This window comes from Spermophilus citellus (assembly GCF_964194105.1).
Source record: "Spermophilus citellus genome assembly, chromosome: 18".
Taxonomy (NCBI): Eukaryota; Metazoa; Chordata; class Mammalia; order Rodentia; family Sciuridae; genus Spermophilus; species Spermophilus citellus.
In genome coordinates, this window is record NC_138200.1 from 39,754,449 (window position 1) to 39,772,027 (window position 17,579).

Here is a 17,579-nt window from a genome sequence, read left to right on the forward strand (position 1 = left end):
GGATACACTAGTAACTTGGTGTGATTGATGTTGTCTCACAGGTTTTTCAGACTCTTTTTACTCTTTTCTTTTTGTTCCTCAGACTGGACAACTTCAAATTTCCTATCTTCAAGTTTGCTGATTTTCCTTTGTTTGCTCAAATCTCCTTTGAACCACTGTTGTGAATTTCTTATTTCAGTTATTGTAGTTTTCAGCTCCAGAATTCTTGTTTATTAGCTTTTAATAAATTCTTTTTACGCATTGATCTTTTGTATTTCCTCCTTTCTCTTCCTCTTTTTCCTCCTTTCCTCCCTTCCATCCAGGACCTTACCTGTTTTTCAAGCCCTCTTCCATTGAGCTACAGCCCCTGCCCTGACCCCATTTTTAAAATTTTATTTTGACACAGATTCTAACTAAATCACCTATACTGACCTCAAATTTATGATTCTCCTGCCTTAGTCTCCAAGTAGCATGTACCACTACACTTGGCTTTATTGATATTTTCATTGTCTTCACGTCACTTCCCTGATTTATTTTCACTCTTGAGCCATAGTTTCTATTAGAGCCTTGAGCATATTTAAGACAGTTGATTTAAAATTTTGTCTCTTAAGTTCAGTGTATGGGCTTTCTTGTCAATTTTATTTCTATTGAATGGGCTATCCTTCTCTCTCTCTCAATGCTTTAAGGTTTTTTGTTTTTCCTTTTAAACAAACAGATAGTTGATATTATGATGTTGTAAATTGAAAATAAGACTTTCCTCCCTGCCTCAGCATTTTCTGTTTCTGTTGTTGAAGGCTAGAGTTATCCATTTATTTAGTGACTTTTTCCAACTGTTTTTGAAAGGAAAGTAAAAAGACCCCTGATGATATTGGGATCTAGAGTGTCATTAAGCTGCCATTTGGAGTCCAAAGGATATCGAGTCCAGGTCGATTGCACAAACGGATAAGGTTTTGGAATTTTAGGTCTGAGGTGAGAGAAAGACCCTAGGTTAGCCAGGAGGCAGCCTAGGGGACTATGGGAGGGAATGGATGAGAAGCTGCCCATGGTGAGACATAGGAGGTGAGTTTAGAAGTGAGGTGTCCCCCAGTGTCTAGTATTACCTAGTCGAGAGGAAGATTACAAGTTACGCCCAGGGGGTTGTGACCACTGCTGGGTAAGCACAGGGGGGTAGGGTTTATGGAGGCACTTGGGTGTCCCCCCAGGACCCAAATAAAAGACCACCTATAGACCCGGTTGACAATAGGGATCAGCCATAGCTGTGAAAGCTGTGGCTGGGGGTGTCCCCGACCACATGGTAACCCTGGGAGTACCAATCAGTGGTCACTTCCCAGACCCAAAGGTTGTTTAGGTCGACCAGAGACAGGGATCTTACCTGGAATGTCCTATGGTGGGTGCAGAGAGGGCATTCATCAGAATGGAGGACCTGGTCCAACGATGGAATGACAGAGAAAGGCAAAACAGTCTTGGGGTTTGGGACTTTTATGGGGCAGGCTCAGGGATTAGAGTGGAGTGGGTCCTAATGCACACAGTTTAGGTTGGGTTGGTATGAAGGAGTTGTGATATGCACTTGGGCAGGAAAGAATTTGGGGAGGTGAAGGTTTGGGCTGGTTCTAGGGAGTGGTGAACCTTTCTTAGAAACTCCCTTGGGCCCGAAAGCCAAAGTTTTCTTAAAATGGCTGTCACTTAAGATGGCCATTCAGATGCTAAGCAAGGACCTTACATTCCCCCCTTTTTTGGAGTAGTAGATTGTTCTAATCTACTGTAGCTGCTTTCTGCTGGGAAGGGATGGCATCTGGACCTTTGTTAGAGGCATGGGGTATCATTGAGGCAATGGTGATGGTCAGGAAATGCTGGGCGATGCTGACTCTGGACGATCCAATTTTGGTGAGGGTTTGGAAGCCCTGTAACAGAAGCTGGTTCAAGTTTTGTTAGAGATCCTTTGAATCTGGTCTTGAATAAATCTAATGACACATGGGAAAAGCATTAGCGAAAGGCCTATGACAAGGAGAGAGGTCAGGAAAGGAAGTGCCCATTGGAGAAGTGGGTTACTTAGCTGCCATCCTTATGTTCCAATGGCAGTGGGAAGCTTTAAGGTCTGAAGGAGATGGGAGATAAACTGGGGGCATTATTAATTGAAGTTCCTTTGATGGTAAGGAATAGGCTCTTTGCAAATAGCAGAAGGAGAGGAGTATGTGGAAAGAGTATTTAGATTCAGTGTAGACATTAAAGAAGGCTCCCTTTGCCAAAGAGAAGGCTGTCATGAGGGCAACAAGTTCAGTCTGCTGATTGGATGTATTATTGGGGAGGGGTGCTGCTTCCACAACTGAGGTTAGAGAGACTATAGCAAACCCTGCCGATGAACTCCCTCCTGAAGGAAGGAGGAGCCGTCTGTGAACCATATGTATGTTGTCTGCAGCAAGGGGCCTTCCTGTATGTGGGAGGGATGTGGAAGAAGCTTCTCCAGAGTTGAGAGGGTTAGAGAAGAGGTGGAAGGGTTCTGAGGAGCGGGAAGGAGAGTAGCAGGATTTAAAAGTGTAGAAAGTAAGACTGGGATCTTCCATCAGGGAAACCTGTTGAGTTAAAAGGTGACAGGGAGGTAAGGAATGTAAGCCCTCTTAGGTGAGGAGTTCCTTTAAGTGATGGGGAGTCAGGATGGTGAGTTTGTTTGACTTGCTAATGAATAGAGAGGCTGCAGCCAACATTGGAATAGTGGGGTTAAGACCCTTGATAGATAAGTCACAGGGGCAAAGGTTGGCCCCAGCATGTGTCCAAGGACCCCTAGAGCAAATTCCTACTTTTCAGCCCTGTCAAAGTGAAATGGGCATGTGAGACCAGGGAGATAGAGAAGTTTTGAAGTCATTCTTCTGTGTTGTAGCCAAGGGAAAAGTTAAAGGTTTCCATAGTGACAATTTCTTGTGTGTTTGGTTAACTGAAGTCTATTTGTTAGCCTGTGTCCAACCAGAGTTTTAACCCAGGTTTCCTTGAATGCTAGGAGCATTTTTAAAAATATTGTGTTTTTTCAAAGCTCTGATAAAGTTGATTCTGACAATTTCTGCCTGTTGAATTTTTTTTTTTTTAATTTCACTGGGAGAGAAGGGAGTTTGGCTCCAAGTGATCTGCTTTGCTGTTTTGTGACATTAATCTGGAACCTGGCTCTTTTAGTGACCTGAAGAGACTTGTGACTGAAGGAAGGGAGAGAGTATGAGGGAAGCATGACAGAAGATGAGGGTAGAGAGCTGTTTAGGTGGGGGTGGGGAGGAATGCTATAATATAGGAATTGACAAGTCATAGTAAGGATTTCTGCTTTTATTATGAGTAAGATAAAGAGTCAGTAGAGGGTTGTAAGTAGAAAAATGACCTGAAATGACTTTGTATTTTAATAAGGTCATTCTTTTTTTTTTTATATTTGTTTTTTAGTTGTAGATGGACACAATATATTTATTTATTTTTTATGTGGTGCTAAAGACCAAACCCAGTGCCTCCCACGTGCTAGGCAAACACTCTACCATTGAGCCACAACCCCAGCCCTTTAATAAGGTCATTCTTGCTGCTGTTTTGAAATAGGGCAGGATGAAAAGCCTAGCATTAGCGGCTTATCCATTATCCAAGAGAAGTCAAGTAGTTTGTTAGATATATGGGCCTAGAGTTGAAGTAGAGATCTAATAGGTGTAAATTTGGTGATTAACATGTAATATTTATAAGATTACATAATGTTTCAAGCTATATGACTGAATAAAATCATTTTTGAAGTGAGTATAGATAGAATGGGCATCATGGCACACTCCTGTAATCCCTGCATTTAGCAGTTCCTGAGGCTGAGGCAGGAGGATCACAAGTTCAAGGCCAGCCTGGGCAGTTGCCCAGGAGACCAAATAAAAATATAACAAAAAATAAAAAAGAACTGGGGATGTAGATCAGTGGTAGAGAGAGAGAGGAGAGAGAGAGAGAGAGGGAGGGAGGGAGGGAGGGAGGGAGAGGAGTTTTTGAGTTTTGTTATAAAGGGAAGGAAAAAAGGGGACAAATTTGGAGGAATAAAGAAGCTAAAGACAGAAGAATTCTGGAAAAATAACAGCTTATTTATATGCTGATGGAGTGATTTAGTTGAATGAGGCAAATTGATGGTTCAGGAGAGATTTATGCTGGCAGTGTCCTTAAATAAGTGAGAGTGAGGGAGGAAGAAAATACATTTTTCAAGTTTAAAATAGTGGAGGAAAGTTTTTAAAAAGTAATGTCCTCTAATAATTTCAGGTTTATTTGTGATGTGGTTTAGAGATTTAATTCAAAAGTTCTTAAATTTGCAGATAGGAGACATTTATTTGTATATGAAGATCTATATCCTGTTAAGATCTCTAGGAAAGAAGTTCAAATCAAGAAATAAATAGAAAAGCCTGGGTGGGAAGTCCTATCCTACTTTAGTCCTTATTGTATACAGAATTTAGCAGTCCTTGTTACCTTTTAAAAGATCAGCTCTAAATAATTAAGGGACCATATTGAACTCATTATTTAATATTTATGCCCTTTCAATTAATAATTATTGTTGAGTGCAGTGGTGCACATCTATAATCCCAGCTACTAGGCACAATGAGGCAGGAGGATAGGAAGTTCAAGGTCAGCTTGAACAATTTAGCAAGACCCTACCTCAAAAAATAAAAAGGGCCAGGCATGGTGGAGCATGCCTGTAATCCCAGTGGGTCCAGAGGCTGAGGCAGGAGGATCTTAAATTCTAAGCCAGCCTCAGCAACTTAGTGAGGCCCTAACTAAGCACAACTCATTGAAACTCTGTCTCTAATAATATGAAAAAGGGGGTTGGGGATGTGGCCCAGTGGTTAAGTGCCCCTGGGTTCAATCCCTGGTCCCCCTGCCTAAAAAAAAAAAAAAAAAAAAAAAATTAAATTAAAAAAATAAAAAGGACTGGTTTACAGCTCCATGGTAGAGTCTGTCTTGGTTCAGTCCCCAGTACAGCAGGAAAAAAAAAAAAAAAGGACACTCAATATTTATTGCTCAGCAATCTTTGGGCTTCCTACTTGAAAGAAAGAGAGAGAGAGAGAAAGAAAGAAATCTTATTTTATACTAAATTTCTTTTTTTTAATGTTTATTTTTTAGTTGTACACAATATCTTTAGTTTGTTTATTTGTTTTTATGTGATGCTGATGATCGAACTCAAGGCTTCACATGTGCTAAACGAGTGTTCTACCTGCCGCTGAGCCACAACTCTGGCCTCAAGTTATACTAAATTTCAAATTGCATTTTTCACTAAGATTACACTAATATTTCCTGGGTTGTCACACAAAGTTTTGAAGAAAAATTTTCTTCATTCTAACATTTACTGTTTATGATATATCTTGCTTTTGTATGGAAAACATGTTAAAATGCAGCATATTACTATCATATCTATTATTTATGGTAGGTTGAGGGTTTGTGTTGATTCTTTGGGTGCTGTTTTTCTTCAGGTCCCCAATAACAAGGAACTTTGTAAATAAGAGTATGCATCAACCAGAGTTTATCTTATCACTGAGTCAGGATCATTTTAGATAATTTTTGAAGTTTTACATTTTGATTGATTAAAATGATCACAGCATTCTGTCCCATTTTTCCTCCATACATATAATGCTAGGGTTCCCATGCTAGGCAAATGCTCTACCACCAAGTTACATCTCCATCCATAGCTTACTTGGAGAAGACTTTTTGATCTTGAGTCATTTAAAGGTACACGTTTGCTCTAGAGATCACACTTTTTTAAAATAGTCACAAAAAATCTAATTTCTTCTTACCATTACTACCTTATTTTAATATTGTCATAAGTTTCAAAGTTGTGTTAAATAGAATATTTTATTTGAGAAAATTCAGTTCCACAGTAAATTGACCAAATCTCCCAAAGTAAACCTGCTTTATTTTTTTCTCAGGAAAAAAAAATTCTACTTTGTAAATACTTAAGTAAATTTAGTTAGTAATTAGCTGAAGAGAATCAGTTTTCAAGGGTACACTTGTACATTGCTGGTGGGACTGCAAATTGGTGCAGCCAATTTGGAAAGCAGTTTGGAGATTCCTGGGAAAGCTGGGAATGGAACCACCATTTGACCCTGCTATTGCCCTTCTCGGACTATTCCCTGAAGACCTTAAAAGAGCATGCTACAGGGATACTGCCACATCGATGTTCATAGCAGCACAATTCACAATAGCTAGACTGTGGAACCAACCCAGATGCCCTTCAATAGATGAATGGATAAAAAAAAATGTGGCATCTATACACAATGGAGTACTATGCAGCAATAAAAAATGACAAAATCATAGAATTTGCAGGGAAATGGATGGCACTAGATCAGATTATGCTTAGTGAAGCTAGCCAATCCCTAAAAAACAAATACCAAATGTCTTCTTTGATATAATGAGAGCAACTATGAACAGAGCAGGGAGGAAGAGTAGGAAGAAAAGAGTAACATTAAACAGAGACATGAGATGGGAGGGAAAGGGAGAGAAAAGGGAAATTGCATGGAAATGAAGGGAGACCCTCATTGCTGTACAAAATTACATTTAAGAGGTTGTGAGGGGAATGGGAAAATAAACAAGGAGAGAAATGAATTACAGTAGATGGGGTAGAGAGAGAAGATGGGAGGGGAGGGGAGGGGGGATAGTAGGGGATAGGAAAGGTAGCAGAATACAACAATTACTAATAGGGCATTATGTAAAATTGTGGATGTGTAACCGACGTGATTCTGCAATCTGCATTTGGGGTAAAATTGGGGGTTCATAACCCACTTCAATCTAATGTATGAAATATGATATGTCAAGAGCTTTGTAATGTTGTGAACAACCAATAAAAAAAAAAGAAAAAAAAAGAGAATCAGTTTTCAAGTGGTCATTATAAGTCATTCTTGTTTTTTTTAAATATTTTTTTAGTTGTCAATGGACCTTTATTTATTTATTTTTATGTGGTGCTGAGAATCAAACCCAGTGACTCACACATGCCAGGCAAGTGTTCTACCACAGAGCCACAACCCCAGCCCCTATAAGTCATTCTTATCTAAAAGATGTAACAGACATTTCAAAACCCATATATTTTGTTCTTCCTTTTTTTTTTTTTTTAATGTTGTGCTGGGGATTGAACCCAGGAGCACTCTACCATTGACAACCCAAGCCCTCTTTTCTTTTTCTTTTTCTTAATGTATATATTTTTAGTTGTAATGGACACAATACCTTTATTTTGTTTATTTATTTTTACGTGCTGCTAAGGATCAAACCCAGTGCCTCACACATGCTAGGCAAGTGCTCTACCACTGAGCTAAAACACCAGCCCCTTATTTTATCTTATTTTTTTTAATATATAGTTTTTAGTTGTCAATGGACCTTTATTTTAGTTATTTATAAGCTATGTTGAGAATCGAACCCAGTGCTTTACACATGCTGGGCAAGCACTCCACCACTGGGCTACAACCCCAGCCCCCTATTTTATTTTTGATAGGGTCTCCCTAAGTTGCCAATGCTGGCCTAGAATTTATGATCCTCCTGTCTCAGCCTCCCTCCTCAATGGGATTTTAGGTGTGTGCCATTGTGCCTCGCTCGGTTCTATTTTATGTTGTTGTTGTTGTTTTGTTTTTGTAGTGGAGATTGAATCCAGAGGCACTTTATTGATGAGCTGTATCCCTAGCCCATTTTATTTTTTATTTTAAGACAGGGTCTGGCTCAATTACTTAGGGCCTAGTCAAATTGCCAAGGCTAGCTTTGAACTTGCATCTTCCTATCTCATCCTCCAGAGCTGCTGGGATTACAGGCATCTCCACTGCACCCGGTGTTTTCTTACTATTGTATTGGATTCTTTTGCATATTCTGGATACTAGTCTCTTATGAGTATATGATTTACGAATATTTTTCTTCTATTCTTTCCACTTTACCACGTCTTTCATGGGTTGTCTTTTCACTTCCTTAATGTTGTCCTTTGAAGCATGAAAGATATTGCCCAGATGCTTTATATATCAGAACTTTTTTTTTTTTTTTTTTGGTTTTAGGGATTGAACCCAGGGGTGCTCTGCAACTGACCTACATCCCCAAACCTTTTATTTTTATTTTGAGACATGAGTCTCACTAAGTTGCTGAGGCTAGCCTTGAACTTGTGATCTTCCTATTTCAGCCTCCCAAATTGCTGGGATTATAGGCATGAGCCACCATGCCTAGCTTTCATTTTTGCTTAAGTAAAAACTATAGTTACTAGTGGTATATAATTACTAGGGTATAGGATTTTATAGTTAAAAAACAGTATCCTATAGTTGAAATATAATATGTTCTTTCTTTTTTTTTTAAACAGAGAGAGAGAGAGAGAATTTTTTTAATATTTATTTTTCAGTTTTTGGCAGACACAACATCTTTGTTTGTATGTGGTGCTAAGGATCGAAACCGGGCCGCATGCATGCCAGGCGAGAGCGCTACTGCTTGAGCCACATCCCCGGCCCAATATGTTCTTTCTAATAGTTTTTGTTGCGTTTGCTTTTCCTAAGGATGTATATTTAGATTGTATTTAGTGTTTGTTTCCAAATCTTTTGTCTTTTTCTCTCTCTACCTAATTTGTACTTTGTCCATGAAGGGACATTAGCGCCTATATTTTTTATCACGTTGAACTTCGCCTTCTTACGATTTCATTTCATTCAATTTTTTATACTATGATTTTCCTTCAGTATTATTATTATTATTACTACTACTACTACTGGATATTGATCCTAGAACCTTGCTCATGCTAGGCAAGTACTCTAGCACTAAGCTGCATCCCCAGGTAGTATTATTTTGAAGTATATTTAAATTTTAGGTTCTTTGTAATATAATTTAATAATTTAGATTTGAGGAACACGCTTTGGAATTCTTACTCAATTAAAGATATAGAATAAATCGATCTAAAGCCTTATAAACCTTGTTTAAACATACTAATAAGTAACTTTGGGTACCAATAAAGCTAGATATTGTCAAATGACAAGATTCATAAGATACCAAGATCAGAAGGGACCTTTATTAATATCGGTGGTACTGGTAATTGAAACAGGGGTGCTTCACCACCAACCTACATCCCCATAGCTTTATTTTGAGAGGGTCTTGCAAAGTTGTCCATTCTGGCTTCCAATTTGTGATCCTCCTACCTCAGCATCTGCAGAAGCCAGAATTATAGGTGTGCATCACCACGCCAAACCAGAAGAAACTTTAAACATTATCCACTTAGTCTATGTTGTTGGACTCCTTTTCCCGGTATCTCTCTTTTAGTGTTAAACTTCAACGTGCAATTTTAGTGCAAAATTTTCTCCTTATTATCGTTTTGGTACTCCTTTCAGGACTGTACAAACCATTTTTTTCCCTCATAGCTTCAGCAACATGTTTTATCAAATTTGGGATTTTCTGTCGGTATGATAGGTGAAAAATAGTATGTCAATATGATTCTAATTTGTGTTTCTCTTCTTTTGAAGGAGTATACAGATTGACTATCATTTGCCCATTTTTCTCTTAAGCTATTTTTTTCATATTGATTTAGAGGAGTTATTAATGTAATAAAAAATAAGTAATCAATGATTTACAAATGTTATTTCTCAGTTTGCTAACTTTCTTTTGTAATCTATATTATGAATCTTTCATAGTTACTCAATTTGTGTAAAGTAATTCATTACTGTTTAATGACATCTGAATTTTGTGCCATGGACAGAAATCAGGGTATTCTTTTTATTATTTTCCAGTACGTTTTGTGGTTTTTGTTTTTTGACATTTACATATCCTTGATACATTTGCAGTTGATCTTGGTTTGAGAAACAAGATATGAATCTGTTTATTTTTAGATGATTTTCTAATTGTGTAGTTTATTTCATAGTTCATTTTGCCCTCAACAGTTCCTCTTTAAAAATTTGGTGCAGGGTTGGAGTTGTGGCTCAGCAGTAGAGCGCTTGCCTAGCATGTTCAGAGCCCTGGGTTTATTTCTCAGCACCACATAAAGATAAATAAATAAAATAGAGGTATTGTGTCCAACTAAAAAATAAATATTCTTTTAAAAATTAGGAGCAATAATTAACTGAAGCTACCTGGAGGCCTTCCATTAGTACTTTTTATCTAGTTCTTTCCTGTCCAGCTTTGCTTATTATTATTATTTTTTTTTGCCTGGCTCAGTAGAATTTGCAACTTGAATGTATTCGTAAAGTTGGTTATCTATGCTGAAAGTAATACCTGATAGTTACAAATTAGTAGGTTTAATCTTTGGCTACATCCTCTTGAAATTATTTATATCTTGGTTATGTTCACTGTTATATTTATTCCCCCGTCTTAAATAAACCATCTTGTACAGTCATGTACTTAGGAACCCTAAGGAAATGAGTAATTTGAAGATTTATCTCTAATATTTAATCTTTTATTTTAGTCATTTTAGATAAAATTTTTCATATCTGAATAAACAGAGAATATTCTGTTTGAATACTTCTAATAAAAGTATTAGAGATGAAGGTCTTTAAGAATTTTAAGGTTCATGGTAAGAACAATCTGAAAGGGTAAGAATTCCTAGGAAGGCAAGGGTCGAGTTGACTTGATCTAAAGAACTTGATCTGGGCTGGGGATGTGGCTCAAGCAGTAGAGTGCTTGCCTGGCATGCGTGTGGCCTGGGTTCGATCCTCAGCACCACATACAAACAAAGATTGTTTCCGCCAAAAAAACAAAAAATAAATATTAAAATTCTCTCTCTCTCTCTCTTAAAAAAAAAAAGAAAGAAAGGACTTGATCTAAGTATTCAAGTACAGTTTGGATGCCTTATGGGAGTTATTTTTACAAGTTCACAGACTTTAAAAAAAAAAAAAAGTGGCAAACTTGCTTAAGTTTGCCAGCTTTTTGCCAGGTAGGTATATTCCTTTTTGTTGTTGTTGTTGTTGTTGCTGCCAGGGATTGAACCCCTGGGGCACTTAACCACTGAGATACATCCCCAGTCCTTTTTTATATTGAGACAGGGTCTTCACTGAATTGCTGAGACTGGTTTGAAATTTGCAATCCTCCTGCCTCAGTCTCCTGAGTTGCTCTAATTACAGGCATGTGCTACCATGGCTGGCTGAACCCTTGTTTCTTAAACATCACTAATAACAAAGGACAGATATCCCCTGTAATTGTCATTTTATTAAAAAAAAAAAAAAGTTTCTGGAGCCTTGCACCATGGCACACTCCTATAATCCCAGAAGTTTGGGAGGCTGAGTGAGGCAGGAGAATCTTGAGTTCAAAGCCAGCTGCTCACAGCAAAAGAGAGGCACTAATCAACAACACAATGAGACAAAATAGGGTTGGAGATGTGGCTCAGTGGGGCCCCTGAGTTCAATACCTGGTACCCCCCATCCCAAAATGTTTCTGAGTGCATTTTAATTATTTTGGTCACTGTCATCAAGAGTTAAATGTGAATACTATGGGTGAGAATTATTGTGGTAAAAATATTAGATGTTAAATCAGAGGATAAATTTTTTAATCAGTGAAATGGCTCCCCATTGCCTCTAGGATAAAGTTCAGATTTCTTAACATGGCTAATAAAAGTCCTGGGTATGTGACCTCGGCTGACCTCTTGGTTTCTCTATTTGGCTTATAGTACGTTCTGGCCACAACAAACCATGAATAGTTCCCAAAATGCCATGTCCTGCCTCAACTATGGGCACTTCTGCAGTTTCTTCTGTGCTCTTGCCCCATTTTAAGGTACACTGCAAGAGAAGGGATTTTAAAAGCTGTTTCACACACTAATAGGTATCAAGTTTACTGGCAGGGCAGTAGTTTAACTTTATTTGGCTCTATAATTCATCTTTAAGGTAAACAGCACTAAAGTTAAAAGATTTTATTGTTGTTGTTTGTTTTTAATAGATGAAAACAAAAATTATGCGATCTTCTCAAGTTCACACAGCTAGAAGTTCATAGGGCCAGGTCTCAGGACCTGACTTTGTGTGTGTGTGTGTTGTGTATTTTAAATTAATAGTCTAATTCCTATGTAATCATTTTAACAAAAATTTCTTGTCTGCTTACTATGGTAGTCAGCAAAGTGAGGATACAAAAATGATAAGTTTTTTTCTCCAAGGCCCTAAAGTCTATTAGAAAGAAAAGATAAATTGTTGCAATGCGGTGTGATTTCTGATATACATAGAATATTAGACTTGAGTCTTGGGTCAAAAGGCCTTCTGTGGGAGTTAAATCTTAATCTGAGTTTTCCCTAGGCAAAGACTTGAAATTGTTATGAGTAGTTGATAAAGTAAAAGTTAGTGTGACATAGATTTAAGATCATTTAGAAATGTTAAAGAGATAATGTATAGAGGACTAAATAATGTGATAGGGATCAATTTTTTTTTTTTTTTTTGTGGTGCTGGGGATTGAACCCAGGGCCTTATGTGTGCAAGGCAAGTACTCTACCTACTGAGCTATAGCAACAGTCCCTCGATGGTTATTTTATATGAGATAAAACTATTAATTTTTAGAACTTATTAGGAAGACTAATTCATTTAGTAGAAAAAACATTAGGGACGTATTTGGAGAGTATAAAAATGTCTTAGAACAAAAGCAACTATTATAATTGGGGAAAGTCAATGAGGTTTGTATATATAATTTCTGTTATAGAATGCATATTCAATTGTTTTTTATTCCTGAGACCCATCTCAAATATTACCTCATCTCTATGCATTTTCTGACTTTTCCCAAGCGTGATTAATTAGTATTTAATCTATGCTTCAATAATATAGTGTTTTGTATATTTCTCTTTTAAGGCATCTATCACAGTATTTGTGTTTTCTTCCCTTCTAGATGATGAGTTGTTTAGGAGGTAGAAACTCTGTCCTATTAGTATTTGAATCTATCTTGTATAATCATCACAATTGGCATTGACTAAATGTAGAAATGAAGATAGATAATTTTAATACTAAATTCTTGTCTGAACCTTTGATAAATTCTGTACCTCGGATATACTGTTTTAATGTGCATGGTGGATTATGTTTCCTACATCAGTGTTCCAACTTATATTTCTGCCTTTATTTTACATTACTTTTCTCCCTTTGTATGCCCTTTGCAATGGGTACACTGTTTTCTAAACATGTATTTATTGCTGGTATTTCTTTGTTCCTGAATACTTTGGGCTTTCTTTCCTATTCCTTTATAAGGATCCCTTCAAACACTATGTGTTCAAAGATACTTGGCAACTAGCCAAGTATGTTCTCTTACCTTCATAAATAACTTTACAGATGGCCCTATGACTCTCAGGCCATATTTACCATATTTTATTCAGTATATAATATGTTTTCGTTAATTCCTTTTCTTTTTCCCTCCCCCATAAAGAGTCTCGATTTCCTGAGGGCAGGGATTTTTTTTTTGTTTGTGTAAAGATGCTTTGGATGTAATTGGACTGTTCATAAACATGTGCTTAATTAAATAATAACTTAAAGTTAGACTGACATAATATTTTTATGAAGTTGGAAACTGGTAGTCATTTACTAGAATTAAGACAATAGATCATAAAAGAGGAATGTAAATGACAATTTTGTCAGTTGTAGAATAAACTGTTCAAACCAGAAAACATGGCTCACTGGATTTTTTATGTGCATTTTTTTTTATAGTTTGTGGGGTTTTTTTGGTGTGTGTGTGTGTGTGTGTGTGTGTGGTTGTTAAAGTAAGATTGATTACCTTTTTTTTCTTTTTTGTATTTTATTCAGTAACCAAATTATTTGGGATATTCCAAAATGACAGCACTTGGCTGATGAATGATGTAAAATTATCTCAACAGTGATTTCCTTCCAAAAATAAAAGACACCTGGTGCTGACAATTTTTGATTTTAGAGGTTCTGCAAGGTAATTTGGTTGTTTTCTTAGTGTTCTCAATTTTTTCAATGTCTTCTAGATCATTTTATCTAGTGTCTTTGTGATTTATATATTATGCTATTTCTGTTACCTCATTTCTCTCTCTCTCTCTTTTTTTTTTTTTGTCTCTGAATTTTGAAGACCTCATTGCCAACATGTTTTTTCAGGAAAGAATAAAAATAAGTATGTGTCTTTTTCAAAAAAACAATTTCCTTCTAATATCATTAAAATTTTCTTTTTTTAAAAATTTTTTTTTAATATTTATTTGTCAGTTTTCGGCGGATACAACATCTTTGTTTGTATTTGGTGCTGAGGATCAAACCTGGGCTGCACGCATGCCAGGCGAGCGCGCTACCGCTTGAGCCACATCTCCAGCCCTAAAATTTTCAAACATAAAACAAAGTATAAAAGATTTTATAGTGGACACCTATGTATTCACCATTTAGATTTTACTGTTTGCATAATTACTGTAATTTTCTTATCAACTTATTACCCATTTTCCTATCCACTTGTCCTTATATTGTATATTAGATCTCTGGACTTTTTCATCCTACATTATCTGCTATATTGTATCCTTTGAACTACAGCTTTCCATTTCTTTCCCCTGTCTCCCCATCACCGCTGTTCAGTATTCTGTCTCCACCACTTTGACTACTGTCACGTATTAAATATGTATCTTCTACTAGTATAGTATTTGTGTCTGTGTTCATATTCTGACATTTGATGTTCCTTCTCTGTGCTTATCTTTATCCGAGCACACATAACATGTATTAGCAATGATCTGTTTACTTGTGTTCCCTTCAGAGGTCAGTTATTTATCATCTTAATACCTGAAGTTATTGATGAATAAATATTTATTGGATGAATAAGTAAATGTTTTCTTAATTAAATTTGCCACTTGTAGTAAACTTCTGGTAGAAAACACTTTCTGTTTTAGCTGATCTACCATAATGTACAGAAATTCAAATAGTGTCTCCAGTTCTTTCATATATAGAATATTACTCTGGCATATCATGAATGTCCAGAATAGTATGCATGTATGTATGTATTTATTTTAAATATTTATTTATATTGGAGATTGAACTCAGAGGTGCTCTACCAGTGAGTTAATATTTCCATTCCTTTTTATTTATTTATTCATTTTCATTTTGAGATAGGGTATTGCTAAGTTGCTGAGGCTGGGCTTAAACTTGGAATCCTCCTGTAATCCTAAATCACTAGGATTACAGATGCGCACCACCACACTCAGCTTCAGAATAGTCTTTTTAAAATTCTTTTATTTTTGCTGGGTGTGTTAACACATGTCTGTAATCTCAGTTACTTGGCAGGCTGAGGTAGAAGGATTGCAAGTTGAAGGCTAGCATAAGCAACTTAGTGAGACCCTGTCTCAAAAAAAAAAAAAAAACAAAAAACAACCATGGGGTAGAGGGCCCCTAGGTTCAATCCCCAGTATCACGAAATAACTAACTAAAAAAAATATAGTGTCATAGTTTAATGCAGCAATTTTCTTCATCTTATATCAACTAATGATGTACTTTATAATCAACTAGTGACATATTGGATTTCATAACTTCCATTGTGCTTTTTAAAAATATGTTCCATTTGATAAATAATCATCCATTTATATAAAATCAGAAGGCATTGCTTTTCTGATTTAATTGCTCAGGTATACATAGATGTTCCCTAGTCAAAGTGTCTGAAGCTGAATATGAAGAGCTACCATTTGGGGACCATGAACTACCATTTTGGGAAGGGGGGTACCAGGGATTGAACTCAAGGGCACTCTACCACTGAGCTACATACATAGCCCTGTTTTATATTTTATTAGACAGGGTCTCAACGAGTTGCTTAGCGCCTCGATAAATTGCTGAGGCTGTCTTTGACCTCTAGATCCTCCTGCCTCAGCCTCCAGAGCTGCTGGGATTATAGGTGTGTGCCACCACACCTAGCCTTGAACTACCATATTGGCTAATGCTTTGTCCTGGGAACACAGTCTTCCATCTATTTGGTCTCACAATGGTAAAATCTGGAAAAAAAAAAAAAAAATATATATATATATATATTTTTTTTTTTTTTTGGTGATTCTGGGGATTGAACCCAGGGCTTTGAGCATGCAAGACAAGCATTCTACCAACTGAACTATATCCCCAGCCCTGAAAAAATAATTTCTTCTTTTTCTATATTTTACATTTTCTAAAATGATGTTTATAAAAGTACACGAGTATCATTGTGATTGTTAATATGTTAATTTCTAGGTAAAATGAATCTGGGTTTGGTAGTTTTTACTCCTCAGTTTTTACAAGCATTTCTAAATTTAAATAGTGAACAAAAATTTTGCTTAGGAGCTGGGTAGGGCAGCACATGCTTGTAGTCACAGTGACTCAGGAGGCTGAGGCAGAAAGATCAAAAGTTTGACCCAGTCTGGGTAAGTTAGCAAGACCCTGTCTCAAAATTTTAAAAAATAAAAAAGGTTTAAAGATGGTACGTCTGTGATAGAAGGCCCCCAGGTTCAATCCCTAGTGCTGCCAAATATATACATATGCATATACATATACATTTACATTTCCTATTTCATGTATGTGTGTGTGTTTTTTTTAATAAACTCAAATGTACAAGAGTAAATACCTTCATTTGTGGTTCTCCATGCAAGACAATCGGGGTAGAATAAAAATTATCTCTATTAAGAACGTTTAGAATGATGCAAACCTAAACAATAATAGCTATTTAATATTAGCAAGTAATCTATTAGATCCTTTTTACACATAAGTAATATATATGTGTGCCTATATATAAACATATACAGTTAGCCATCTGTAGCTTTGGGTTCTTCATCAAAAGGTTCAATTGACTGAAGATCATATAACATTTACATTGTATTAGATATTACATGTTGCCTAGAGATGATTTGTATATAATGAATATTTCTGAAGTTTATTAACATGAAAGTGCTCAGCTGTTTTACCTGCATTTACTTTTTCTTTCTTTCGGTTTTTTTTTTTTTTTTTTTTGGTACCAGGGATTGAACACAGGAACATTTAAGGACTCAGCCATCCCCAGCCTTTTTATCTTAATTCAGGGTCTCAGTAAGTTGCTTAGGGCCTTGCTAAATTGCCAAGGCTGGCTATCAACTTGTGATACTCCTGCTTTAGCCTCCCGAGCTGCTGGGATCACAGGTGTGCACCACCACACCAAGCATGCATTTTAAATAAGGGATTTGAGCACCCATGGAGTTTGGTATTTCTCCAGGAAAAGAGGGAATTATGATACCCAGCCCCCCCTCACATACCAAGGGGCAACTCTATATACATAATTGTTTTTCACATGAGACTATCATAAGACCAATTTAATGCTTAGCTACTATTTTTTCTTCTCAGTATTTGGACAGTTTACTAAAAATAATAAGCAACATGTATATTCCAAATGATTCAACAGAATGGCATTGAAGATGGAGTTATAAATTAAGCCAATTACAGGAAGATGCTTGCTTTTGCTTCATAGATTTGTAAATTATCTGGCTATAAGGTGGTATTCTATGTAGATGAACAAGGCCATGATAGAAATTTGTGTGAATATCTTTCAGCATATTATCTGTGCTGTCAGCTAACCAGATGACTAATTGCGATTTCAGTTTGGGCTACTTTATAATCTCAAGTAGTTGCTCTCTTCTTGATGCAATTCTACATATACCTTATGAAATAATGGATTTATCTGCTCAAGAGGTTAAACTAAAATATTGCAATGTACTTACTAATCTTAGAAGGTCTGATATCAGCTATGTTAACATATTT

General features: G+C 36.5%; 1 protein-coding gene across 1 annotated transcript in view; it reads left to right on the forward strand.

Annotated features, from left to right (window-relative positions):
* The window catches only part of CHD9 (chromodomain helicase DNA binding protein 9), a 219,037-nt gene that overhangs the window by 46,935 nt on the left and 154,523 nt on the right, over positions 1-17,579 (forward strand). The gene's annotated exons all lie outside the window — the stretch shown is intronic.